We start from the raw sequence: 13005 nt of genomic DNA, 5'->3' as shown, positions 1-13005 counted from the left end.
AAGCGTCAATTAGGAGATATAATAGTTGATTTTGCACTTAAAACAATTGTCCTAGGTAGAACAATATCCAAGTACCCCACTTCTATCGATTGTCTTACCTCTCATCTATTTGTGATTCTCTCTTTCTTGTTTCTTTTATTCTTGCTTTCATTACATTTTATCAACAAAATCATTATTCCATATTCGCTTAGTTAGATAGCAATCATGGTATTATTATTCCCTACTCCCTGTGGATACGATACCCACTCACCTGGGATTTATTACTTCGACAAATACGTGCACTTGCGGGTCATACGACAGGGGTGTTGTCAAGTTTTTGGTGCCGTTGCCGGGGATCGAACCAGGGTCACCCGCGTGACAGGCGGGAATACTCACCACTATACTACAACGATGAAAACTTGACAACGCCCTCTATTCTCCACGTTTGGGGCTTGTTGTTGTTGAAAACCCGGTGGTGCTATGGCCTTTTGCTACCCTTGGTTACTCCACGAGAAATTAGGATGGCTTCTCCACCCTTGGTTGTAGGTGTTTCTATACGGATTACCTTGTACCCTTCCCGAATTGCCCACAAAGTCTACTTGTTTAGTTGGGGTTGAAGTAGCAACTGAAATAGGACAATCAGACGGTATATGTGAACCCCCACAACAATTACAATTTGTGATAGCGGTTATCCTTGGTGAAGCCAATGTATCCAATTTCTTGCTCAACGCCTCTACTTGGGTTGCTAAGGATGTCACCGCATCAATTTCATAGAGTCCGGCCACTTTCTTCTTTTCCCTTGCATTCTATTGGTAGCTATTTATGGCTATTTCCTCTACTAACTATTGCGCTTATTCAAGGGTCTTGTTCCCCATTGTACCTCCTGCGGCGGCATCTAGAAGTTGTCTTGTGCTTGGATTCAACCCGTTGTAAAAGGTTTGAATGATCATCTATTCGGGGAAATCCATGTTGTGGGCACTTCCGCAAAAGATCCTTGAATCATTCCCATGTCTCAAACAAGGACTCGAGCTCCATCTGAACAAATGACAATATCTCATTGCGAAGCTTTGCTGATTTCCCTGGAGGGAAGTACCTTGCAAGAAAAGCTTCGACTATCTCATTCCATGTCGTGATCGATGCTCGTGGTAAAGAGTATAGGTATTGCTTTGCTCTTCCTTTTATAGAAAATGCGAAAAGCTCTCAATCGTATAGCATCATCCGTAACACCGTTGATCTTCAACATGTCACAAACTTCCAATAAGTTTTTAAAATGGTTGTTTGGATCCTCATTAGCCAAACCATTGAACTACGCGGACTGCTGTATCATCTGGATGAATGCCGGCTTTCAACTCAAAATTTGGAGCTGTAATCGGGGGTCGCACAATGCTAGATTGTGTCCCCTATTATTGACGGTCTGGCATAGTCAGAAAGTGTTCTCTATTGTTCATTCTGTTCTGCCATGTTGTCAGATCCTTCAACTTCCACTTCAACTAGATTCGACGGTTCTTGCACAGGTTCTTTACCTTTTCTTCTAAGTGTACGTTCAAGTTTAGGATCACCTTCAATTAATATCGAAGGGTTCCCTCGGGTCATAACCTAGAGCTGCACCAAAAGAAAGAAAACAAAATTAGAATGATCATAGAATAAGAAGATATGAAATAGAATGAATGATGAATAGCTAAAATAGCAAAAGTGCAAAGTATCTCTAAACGCCTACTCCCCGGCAATGACGCCAAAAACTTGGCAACGCCCCTTGCATGTGACCCGCAAGTGCAACGGTTTGTCGAAGTAATAAATCCTATGTGAGTGGGTATCATATCCACAGGGAGTAGAGAACAAAAAATACTAGGATTGCTTTCTAACTAAGCGAAGACGGAATAATGATTTTGTTGATAAAATATAATGAAAGCAAGAATAAAAGAAACAAGAAAGAGAGAAGCACAAATAGATGAGAGGTAAGGCAATCGATAGAAGTGGGGTACTCGGATATTGTTCCACCTAGGACAATTGTTTCAAGTGCAAAATCAACTATTATATCTTCTAATTGACGCTTAATAGGTTGTGGAAATCGATCAATCTCAACACCTCACACTGTGTAGAGTTGCAAGACACTCTAGGGATTCCAAGTGATAAACCTTATTCTAATGTATAGATCTAACCCTTTGGTCCAGGCAAAAGACCCCTAGTCACAATTTAGCTCTAGGTGCTAAAGTCACTTCAACGCTTCACTCCGTTGCCTGTGCAACTAAGCCCCGACGGAGGTCATCCATTAGCCTATTCACTCTACTATGACCGTAAAGAACTCTTAGAATGTGGAGGTAGGATAAATCACATCTGAGGGGAAAGGGGATGCTCCGCTGCCTCTTGATTCACCCTCTTGACCCTCTCCAGTCTTGCAATGTCTAACCCTCATGGTGTGTTACTCACTCACAAAGGTTACCAATGTAGACTCTCAACCTTACTGTCACTCTAAAGGAGAAATCATGCAACAAGCATTCAAGATGGAAACTCAATTGAAGACATCAATTAAGGAAAACATAATAGATGATTAATGAAACAAATACATCCTAGGGTTCACAAATTCAAGTACCCACCAGGGGTTTAGCTTTCCATGGAGCTGGATACAATCAACAATGAAATCGAATGTAAGAACAAGTAATCCATAGAGAAACCCCCTTGATATTCGTGTCGATGGTCTTATGGAGTAGCCTCGTCTTCTCTAAAGGTCCCCTTGTCCGGCCTAGGGCACACCTCGCCAGATCGATGCTGATGAAAGCTCCCCCAATAACCTTCTTCCAAGAGGAGTGCGGTGTTAAAGCCGTAGAACCTCTCCAAAAGCCTTGCCAAAACCCCTCTAAACCCTAGCCGCAAGCCTCTTAAAAGTTAGAGAAAAGAGGGAAAAGAAGATGCTGAATTTGGGGCTGAATCGCCACTTTTAAGGGGCTGGAATCGGGTATTCACATGGGCCTGTGGATGTTCCACACGCCCCTGTGGAATTTCTACACGGGCGTGGGGAATTTCCACACGGGCGTGTGGATTCTCTGGAAATCAGATTTTCGGGCGGCTTTGCTATAGTAACCTGCTACAGTACCAACCAAAAATACTCCCAATACCACACTTTTCATCAGGGTAACATAAACGGGCACACTTTTATGCCGTATAAACGTGTTCCTTCCAAGATTCCACCAAATAGTATCTTAGAGCCCCACTGAATTTCCACAGTGATTTGCTATAGTAACCTGCTACAATACCATCCAAAAATACACCCAATACCATACTTTTCATTTGGGTAACATAAACGGGCACACATTTATGCCGTAGATTGTGTCGCTTCTATAATCAAAGGCCTCATTGGTGAAGATCTTGCTATCAATGCACAAGTCGGGATACGCAAATGTGACTGCTTCATACCCCTTCAACTCATTGTAATGACTTGAATACATAGAGGTTGGCACACATTCACGTATCTTAGAGCCCCACTTGTGTCTTTGCGTTTGTTCCTTCCAAGATTTACCAAATAATGCGTTCAAGATCTACTTTTGGCTTCTTTTCTTAATACTTAGCTTCACAACCCTACATGTGCAAAAGAACACAAATACACATGTATTAGCGTTTAAATCTAATAAAAGTAATGCTCATCGTAAGGAAAGAATACTTCACATTCTTAACACACAAGCACTTATCAATGATTCTTCTAAAAATATTTCCAATCAATTCTTGAAGGACTGACAAAAGGACCGCTAAGAAGCTATAAATGTTATAGTGGATGCATAGTGAGTGGTTATAAATTTCATAAAAGTCACAATTTAGATAGCACAACAATGAATAGTGGTGTATACATAAAGGGTACAAACTATACTATAGATGAAAATGACTAATACGACCAATTAAGGGAGGTTGAATGCTTAGAGTACCTTGGATTACCAATCAAGAGAACCATTTTGTTTAAATATGATTGGCTTGATCCAACACAAAATGTGGGAACAAAATGTCATTTACAATATATACTAGTGGCGTCAACCATAAGCGGTTCTTTAAGAAATTTGAACCTTTTGTTCTTTCCGTTCAAGCAACACAAGTTAATTATACAATGCACCCTAGCTTAAAGAGTGACAAAGTTGATTGGTGGGCAGTATTCAAAGTAAAAGCTAGATCCATTATAGAGCTTTCTAAACAAGTTCCTGAGACAACATCAATATCATGTGAAGCACCTTTTCAACAAGATGAAATGGAAGCCCCTTCGATACACATCAATGATTTTGATGTAGGACAATCTCTAAATGATCCAAATGGGGCAGATATTGAAATAGATGATAAAGAAGTAGAGAGTGAAGAGGAGCCTCTACTTGAATTAGAAAGTAGTGATGAAAGGATGAACATGATAAATTTGTAGAAATTGAAAGCGATAGTCAATAAATTAAAGTAAATCTATAAATAAAACTTATGTGGATAACAATAAGGAAAATAAATAAATTAATAATAATAAATTGTACTTGTATTCTATTTGTATATATTCTAATCTGGCAGTGATTGTTCAGGCACGATGAGGAGGTTCTACTTGTAGAGGCTTACTCGATCAGTTTAGACATACTAGTTCACCTGTAGATCAAGAGACTCCCTCTACACACGATGACCATCATGATGGTTCAACTTCCATCACATAGCGGACTCCAGCATATGTTACTTCTACACCTGCTGCATTATCCCATCCATTATCTACACCTGTTGGTCATCCATTGAGTAGGTCATCATCATCTTCTGTTTCTACTCCTTGTGTTGGTGGAGCTACTACTCATGATGGCAATTTTCTTATTGCACTTGCTGGTGGAAATTCAACATCATCAATGGATGGCGTGACCCATGCTACAAATTTGGGGAGAAGGCACATACAAGTAATGAATGGCGTGTAAGTTTAAAATTTTTATTAGTTTTTATGTGTAATTGTTTGATGCAAGTAATTTTTTTGTTTATTATTTTTGACTTTTATATTTGGCTATTATCGTCTTTGTTTATTTATAATTTGCATCCTTCTGATGTTTGTGTTTGGCGGATCACATCTATCTTTAAGGAAAGAATGGACGAGAATGGACATTGTTGGAAGATTGTTTCTAAAGAGACGAAAGACTTCTACTGGAATGAATTTCAGGTTCATAAATAGCCACTAGTTAAAATGGAAAATCAAAGTTATGTAGTTGTTGTTTGTTGTGGCATGTAAAAATTTTGTTTCTTTTGCTTTCATTAAATTTGAAATTATATGTACTATTTTCTTTAAAATGTTGTGGCATGCAAAAATTTTGTATTTCTTTTTGCTTCTGAGATGAAGCTAACGTAAATGATTACAAGCATGAATTTACATTATTCACAATTTCATTTAATTTTTTTTTGTAATATGATTTGATACTCATTTATTGTTTGAATTGAATGCATGGGTAGATGTATAAGTAGTTGATGTTGGTACCAACCTCTTATGGCACCTTTATGCCACTAAATCTAAGTATGTGAATTCCTCCAAATTTATTAATTATTTAAATATATAGTTTAAATATATTATATATTCATTTTCATGTTAAACTACAGAAACACTTCATCTGGGATGAGTCAATTCATTTATTATCAAGATGGCATGGCAGCACAAAGCTACAGAACGTTATAGATCACTGATGTGTATCTTTAGAAAAGGTAAAGAAAAAACATTGTTTATGACTGATACTACGTGGCAAAGATGGAATGAAGCATGGAATTCCTCCGAGTTTAAAGCTCGTAGCTTGAAATTTTCTGCAAATCTTCTTACTGAGACTGAAGGACTTGGATCTAGCATATCCCGGCACTCAGGAGGCTCTATTTCTCACATATGTCATGCAGAGAAATTGGTAATGCATTTTAATTTATATAAATGCAACTTTATTCTCCACATTTTTTCTAACATTAATTTTAACTTAATACAAGCTGTTATATTATTGTAGCGATCGAGGTTTGGTCGTGACCCTCATCCATATAAGCTTTTTAAAGCGACACATACAAAGAAGGATACCTCTGAGCTTATTGAGGCAAGATCTCCGGCCACTAAGGTAAATAGATAAAAAATCTCTTCATGTATAATTTGAGTTATAGATGAGTAATTTGTTTTTAAATATTTAAATTATACACTTTGTTTACATTTCATGAGTGTTTTTTTATTGTGCTAATCACTATATTTGAGTTCCAATTATATTGTTGCATGATCATTATTTGGACCTTCTAAATCAAGCATCACAAACACAAGAAGAGAGTAATGAGCTTTCTATTGTAGACAAAGCAAATATATTCCTTCAAGCTGCGGGAGGGGAAAAGAAATGTCGGGTTTAAGGAGTGGGCTCCCAAGCATCTATTTTTTATTCCCAACTATCACAAAGCTCATCTACATGTATATCATCTATGGACCTACATGCTAATCTTATGCAAATTTGCGATATTGTTGATATGTTTTTCATCTACAGGTACATAATCCAAAGAGCTACAAGTTAAGATTACACAGCTGTGTGAGACTGTTGATAAGCTACAAGATAAAAACAAAGAGCTTCAGGAGAGTTTGCACGAGGTGAAGGATGGTAACAAGGGGCTTCAACATAATCTGCACGAGATGAGGGCGGAGAGAGATGAGTATCGTAATCAGATGATGCTTCAGATGTAGGATATGATGATGGACTTTGAGGCTAGAATCATAATATGAGTGTGATATTGACCATGTAAATGAGTTGTAGTTTATTTGTTATTTGTTACTAATTTTTCTTTTGTTAAAGTTCGTTTTGGACATCTTTTTCTAAATGTATTAATGAAATCATTTTTTGTTTGCTTTATTGAATGAAAAAATTTGTCATAACAGGTATTATTATATCAATTATGAAAATAAATGTAATATTTTTTTTAATTATTTAGGTTTTTCGCAATGGATTACAAACGGATTAATTTGTTTCAATATATATATAAATATAAATTTATATTTCTTTAATTTTAGCAATGGATTTGCAACGGAATAATTTTTGTTTCTAATAAAAAAATAAATTTAAAACAAAATATGTTCCATTGCAAATCTATTTCTACATTTTCGAACGATAATCATTCCGTTGCAAATCCATTGTTACATTCTGAAGCAGATTAGTAACGAAATATAATCTATTGCAGAATGTAGCAATGCTTTTGAAACGGAATAGTTTTCGTTACGATTTTTAAAATTTGGAAACAGACTTTTTTCCATTACAAATCCGTTACTAATGCCTGCAACGGACTGTTATTTCGTTTGTAATAAATTAGCAACACATACTCTAGAAACATAAAACTTTTTGTCTCTAATTAGTTGCTAATTCAATTTAGCAATGGATAAGAAACGGAAAATGCTGTTTGTAAACCGCAATTCTCTTGTAGTGCACCTTTGCACATGTCTAACGTTTACTAAATCCACATGTAGGACATGGACATAAAATCATGTCCTTAATTGCCCCATGTTGAAAAGCAAACTCAACGAAAGTCTTAACTCCCTGGTCATAAACAAGTGAGTTTCGTGGCTTTGTAATCCATGAGTTATTCATACCTAGTAAAACCAAGTGGTTAGGACTCACATTTTTTTCTTTGCCTACATATTTGTTATTAACTTCATAAAAGTGGTCATATTATCAACCCATTAACATTCATATTACTAATGTTAAATCTTATTAAATGTTAAATCTGTAGAAGGTTTCCCAAAAAAATGGCATAAATATGAAAGCAATTCCTATTTATCCTTCTTTTATGTGATTAATTTACTTATGATCAAACATACTAGTGGAAAAAGTATATTTTGTTAAGCATTGTATATACACACATAGAGTTGAGAACTTCTAGTATTATATAAAAAGGTAAACATTAATACCCTCCACTAGTTAAGTCCCAAGCATGAGTGATGGTAGATACCATCAAGCAATATATTTCACTATTTAGTATTCAATAAGATAATAGCATGATAAATCAAGGAATAGATCTCTAGTTATAAGCACATGTAACTAAAAATTCAATCATCCACAATTCCCCAATGAATTAAAGATGGCATAATAATTGATAAAAATTTGATAAAACTATAGGCACTTACTGATTAATGAGTTTACCTTCAAGTATTTGAACTTCGACACTACCATTCTTTGCTTAATTAATTCAATTATAGAAACCTAAAAACAAATTGAAGGTTGAAGATGGAGATTTTGGGTTCACTATTCATTGTTTATTAAGGTTGCTAACTTATTAGTCTCGAATGAACCTTGTGCTACGCGAAGTTTTGGGCAAACCAGAATGACAAAAACCAGAACTACAATCACATCATGTTTTGAATAAAAAAAACGCCATAATGCATGAAGATAAATTATTCATAACATAGAAATTCACTGACATTCTTCTAGTTTTCATCAACTCAAATATATTTAATTTTAATCAACAGAAAAGGTTCACCTTGAACAAGTTTGAACAAGTTGGGTCATTCTTATCCTTTTCTGTATGGTTTAACAAGCCAATCTATAAATATATAAACAACTTGGCACTAGCTGACTTGTTCACATCTTGTATATATATATATATACACATATTGAGAGTCATCACTAGTGAACTCCTCTTTAGAATATCAGAAATTTATTTGTTGTATAACTACAGATTTGATCTGAAATCTATATAGTTTACTTTGAAGCGCTATTGAGAAATATAATCAAAGCATGTGTTTCATAGACAAAAGAAGACATCTGAAAATTCTACCCTGAATATTGCATAACATCAAACTGGCAGAAACCCACAAAATGATTCACAACATTCGATTCTACAATCAACATCAAGTGAAGAATATAGACTTTACACCATTCCATTGATGCAAAACAAGACACAAGACTCAAATGACAATTATAGCTCAATAGTTAATTAATACAGTTAAGACACAAAAACCATATAATCGCTGAATTATAAACAAAATTAAACTGAACTCTCATGTGTTTAATGTTTCAAGTAAATCTTTCATACCTTAAAGTTAGACCTTGTCCAGCCTTTCATTTTATTAAGGCAAATAAACAAAACTCTCATGGTGTTGAAAAATATGTGACTTGATCTCTCTGAAACCCAATTGAAATTAAGTAACTTCAAAAAAGCTAAAATAAAAGATATATTTGTATTAAAAAATTATATTGATTATCTTCCATGGGTCTTAACCTAGATTCTATCATTCTGATATAAACCAGAGCTATTCCCTTATTCTAATTGATCAGACTAACTTCTAAAATTTCCAGCCTTAATCTAGAAATTTCCAGCCTTCTAAAATATATTTGTGTAAAAAATATAAAAATTATTTTATATTCCTAGCCTTCAAAGTGATTGATTGTTTTCCTGCTAATTAGGCCTTAACCTGGATTTTTGGTCATTATTATATAAACCAAAGTTATTCCCTTATTCTAATTGATCAGAATGACTTCTAAAATTTCCACCACTATTTTGGAGTCATAATAATCTCTCCAAACAAGCACTTTCCATAGAGTTGCAAATAACAATACTAGAAAAATATAAACAAAACTCCAACTGAAATTTATGTTACTTTCACAGCATTGAAAGTAACATTGTACTTACAAGGCCCTAATGGTAACCAAGGCCAGTTTCAAGGATATCAATGTTTAAAGCTCACACTAGAAGACTAACAGGACTCAAGTTAGAAGTAAAAAAATGATTTGGAAGCATGCCAATGAGGAGACTCTATTGGAGGAACTCTGAATGAGAGGATCAAAGCTAATTTCATCTTCCAACCTTTGAGTTTGATTCTCTTTTATCATTTCCCATAATATACTTTCATTTTCGAACCTTTGAATATTGTGAATGTTTAAGCCTTTCACAAGGTAATTGTGTATGGTTAATGTTTTGGACCCTTTATATTAATCTTTCTATGTGAATTCATATTTCAGTAATTGATATAGAATTTGTACAATTGAATTCTATTTTTATTTATGTTGGTGATATACAAAGACACACATATAAATATGGGGATGAAAACAAGCATTGAAAAGAATAAATCATCATATGAGATAGATTAATAACTAGAAACTGTTTGAGAAACAACTTTAATTACCTTTGAGTTACCTATAAAACACCTGTTTTCCCACCATCTAACGAAGTAGTCATAGTAAATGGTTTGTATTTCTTTGTATTAACCGAAACAAACTTCCTCTGCATACATGAAACAAGTGAGGTAAATTTATAAAAAGAAAATAAAGAAATATTCCTTTCCTTCATTGTAAAGAACCAAGCATATAAGCATATAATGATTTCAAAAATCTCAGAAAAAATTGTGGTCTACAACAAAAAAAAATCTCAATGTTTCAGTGTGGAAAAAAATATTGCCATCTCTAATCATGCTTTAGCAAATCTTGCAAAAACTTTAACTGCTAGATCCTGCGAAAGAGAAATATCTCAGATAATTTGATTTCACAAGCCATCAATCAAATCACAAGGCATTGAGTTATTGAATTCAGTAAATATTTACAAATTTCATGTAGAAGAGATGTTTACATGTTATGTTCTGAAGGATTGGCATTGCTTAAATTGCATTATAAATAAATTTAATTCAAATCAATTGCCGCTCCTTTTTAGAATAATAATTGTTTTTTGTAGATTTGATTTATTAAAGAAGGGGAAACGACCATTTTTGTTCAATCCAAAAAGCGTGAATGAATATTTGATAAAGCATTTCTAGGTGGCTGTTTTACATCTTGAATGGCAACATTTTGGACAACACTGAGTACTAAACTTTAATTTCTGATCAGTTGGTTAGGCATGCTTCCGGAGACATGGCCATATGTGAGTGCATGTGCATTTGGGCGAGCCATCATTGCATTTATCCCACCCATGAAGGGGCGGAACAAAATTTCCTTTCTTTTTTCTTAAATGCTGATCGTATATCATAGTAATATGCATATCCATTATTTACTTTGTTTTATCTAAGGCTCATTATAGTTATTATATTTTCTTTAGTTTACCATGACCCTGCTCAATGTGACAGTTTATACTCTTCTTAACCCATTTCCACCAATTTCTTGGTGAAACAACTCCAAATCTTTTTTTGTTTGGCTTGAACTTTCCCCAAAGGGAATCCAATTTATGCAATTTATAGCTTTGTCATGACATTGCAAAGCTCCTAAGTTTCAGTTCTATATACAAGCTTATATGGAAATAGTATATGAGCAAAATTGAAAGATCATATGTCAGAAAGGGGAAAAAAGTAACACTCTATTGCAAACTCATTTTTATTCTACTAATTTGCTTGTAATCACTTTTTGCATTCTACTTGTGTAAATAGTTAAACCCATGGCAAAATAGGATATTGGGATGAAGTTAAATGGCCATGGAAAAATGAACAAGACATGACTAGGTTTCTTTTTTCTTGTAGCAAGATGAGTAAGAATTTGGCCTAGTTGGAGGAAATAACCAACTTTGGATGCTCGGATTAGGCCTCTTTGCTACTGCATTGCATGCAACCTATGTCACATGACTTGAAAATGTAATCATTTGCTGCTTAATTGCATGAGACATCTCTAAAAATTTCTGATATAAAATGGTTGTTGCTTAACCTAGATGATTACATGTCTAAAGCTCAAATTCTTTTTCTTCCATATTCTTAAAAGGGAGAATAAATGTGAATGATTTTTAAATTGTTCTTTTTGGTGAATAGAATATGGCCATGTTTAACTTTGGTGATCTAAATCTGTATTTTCTTGATATTGTTAAGAGAACAGTATCAAGAAATGCTCATTGACCGTGATTTTAGTGTAAGAATAGGTTCACAAGGAATGTATTACTTAATAGCAATATATTTCATATTTGTCCAGTTTTGTGTGCTTAAAAACATTCAGGCATGTAAATAACTCCATTAATTTACAATGTTGGTGGAAATAAAGTTTTGTCATTAGTGGTGCAGGATGTTGTGAAAGACATTGAGTGGGAGCAGAGGAAGAAGCAACTCTATGATACAAATTGTACAATATTTGGGAGGTATCCCAACACTTTGTAAGCCCTAGAACCCCTTAGATTTATTTATCCAAAATCTGATTAATTTTTCTATTGAGCATCATAAGCTATGGAAATAAATGGCAAGTATGTACAATATAGTAATTATGCTCACCAATTTCACCTTTTCATTCATCCTTAATTTATGGCTGGTGCCATTAATTGCTTATTTAAATTTTATCGAATGAGAAGAAAAGACATAAACAAGTCAAAAGTATAGATGTGGTTCCTAATTATATAATATACGTACAAAAATGACTGTATTAGTATAGTTTGCATATTTATATTCTACGTGTATCATACGGTATGAATACTAACTTCAGTAGAGATGAAGTTATCATAACTTTGTTTGTTATTTTGAAAGATGAACAACCAATTATCTTTCATTATTTTAACAAAATTTTAATTAATATTTTGTAATACTTGAACCTAATTCGAATTAAATTACATAGATATGCAAACAACAGGTCAATGACTCTCATCTTGTTTTGGTTTTAGTTCTTTATGAAAGGTTGCCTACATTCTGTTTACTTTTGCGGGATGGTTGGGCATGGTACCAATTCTTGTCCTAGAGTGACGGAGGCCAGAAACAACGGAACTGACGGTCTAGATTCTCGAAAGCAGCCAATGAACACCGTGACGGTCTAGATTCTCAAAGCATTGTGGGCAGGAGTACACATGGCGGACTTAGAGTTAGAGGTCGTGGTGGCTTCCTCACTCATCACGCCTATCGCTCAGAACTTTTCAAAAATGATTTGACTCCACCTTCTGACATATCTCTACAGTCGAATATTTTTAGCCCGAAAGTTGCACGCCTTTAATTTCTCGAGACCTTACCATCGCTGTTCCTCGGGATATGTCTTCTGGGATGATTCCTGAACATCTGACATCAACTATTCCTTATGCTTCTCCACTATCCCAGCATGATAATCGAGGCAAACAACCCGTGCATACCAGTTCATCTTCACCACCTCCTGTCATTTGTTCCTCCTT

General features: G+C 34.7%; 2 non-coding genes across 2 annotated transcripts; one reads left to right on the top strand and one right to left on the bottom strand.

Annotated features, from left to right (window-relative positions):
* Nucleotides 1-320: 320 nt before the first annotated feature.
* On the bottom strand, nucleotides 321-392 carry TRNAD-GUC. The gene has a single exon. It is a non-coding gene; the product is annotated as a tRNA-Asp (tRNA).
* Nucleotides 393-940: 548 nt separating this feature from the next.
* LOC120257727 lies at nucleotides 941-1047 on the top strand. The gene has a single exon (XR_005535816.1). It is a non-coding gene; the product is annotated as a small nucleolar RNA R71 (small nucleolar RNA).
* The last annotated feature ends 11958 nt before the right edge of the window (nucleotides 1048-13005 follow it).

This window comes from Dioscorea cayenensis, chromosome 3 (assembly GCF_009730915.1).
Source record: "Dioscorea cayenensis subsp. rotundata cultivar TDr96_F1 chromosome 3, TDr96_F1_v2_PseudoChromosome.rev07_lg8_w22 25.fasta, whole genome shotgun sequence".
Lineage (NCBI taxonomy): Eukaryota > Viridiplantae > Streptophyta > Magnoliopsida > Dioscoreales > Dioscoreaceae > Dioscorea > Dioscorea cayenensis.
Note: the sequence above shows the minus strand (reverse complement) of the source record. Positions and strands in the feature narration are given on the sequence as shown.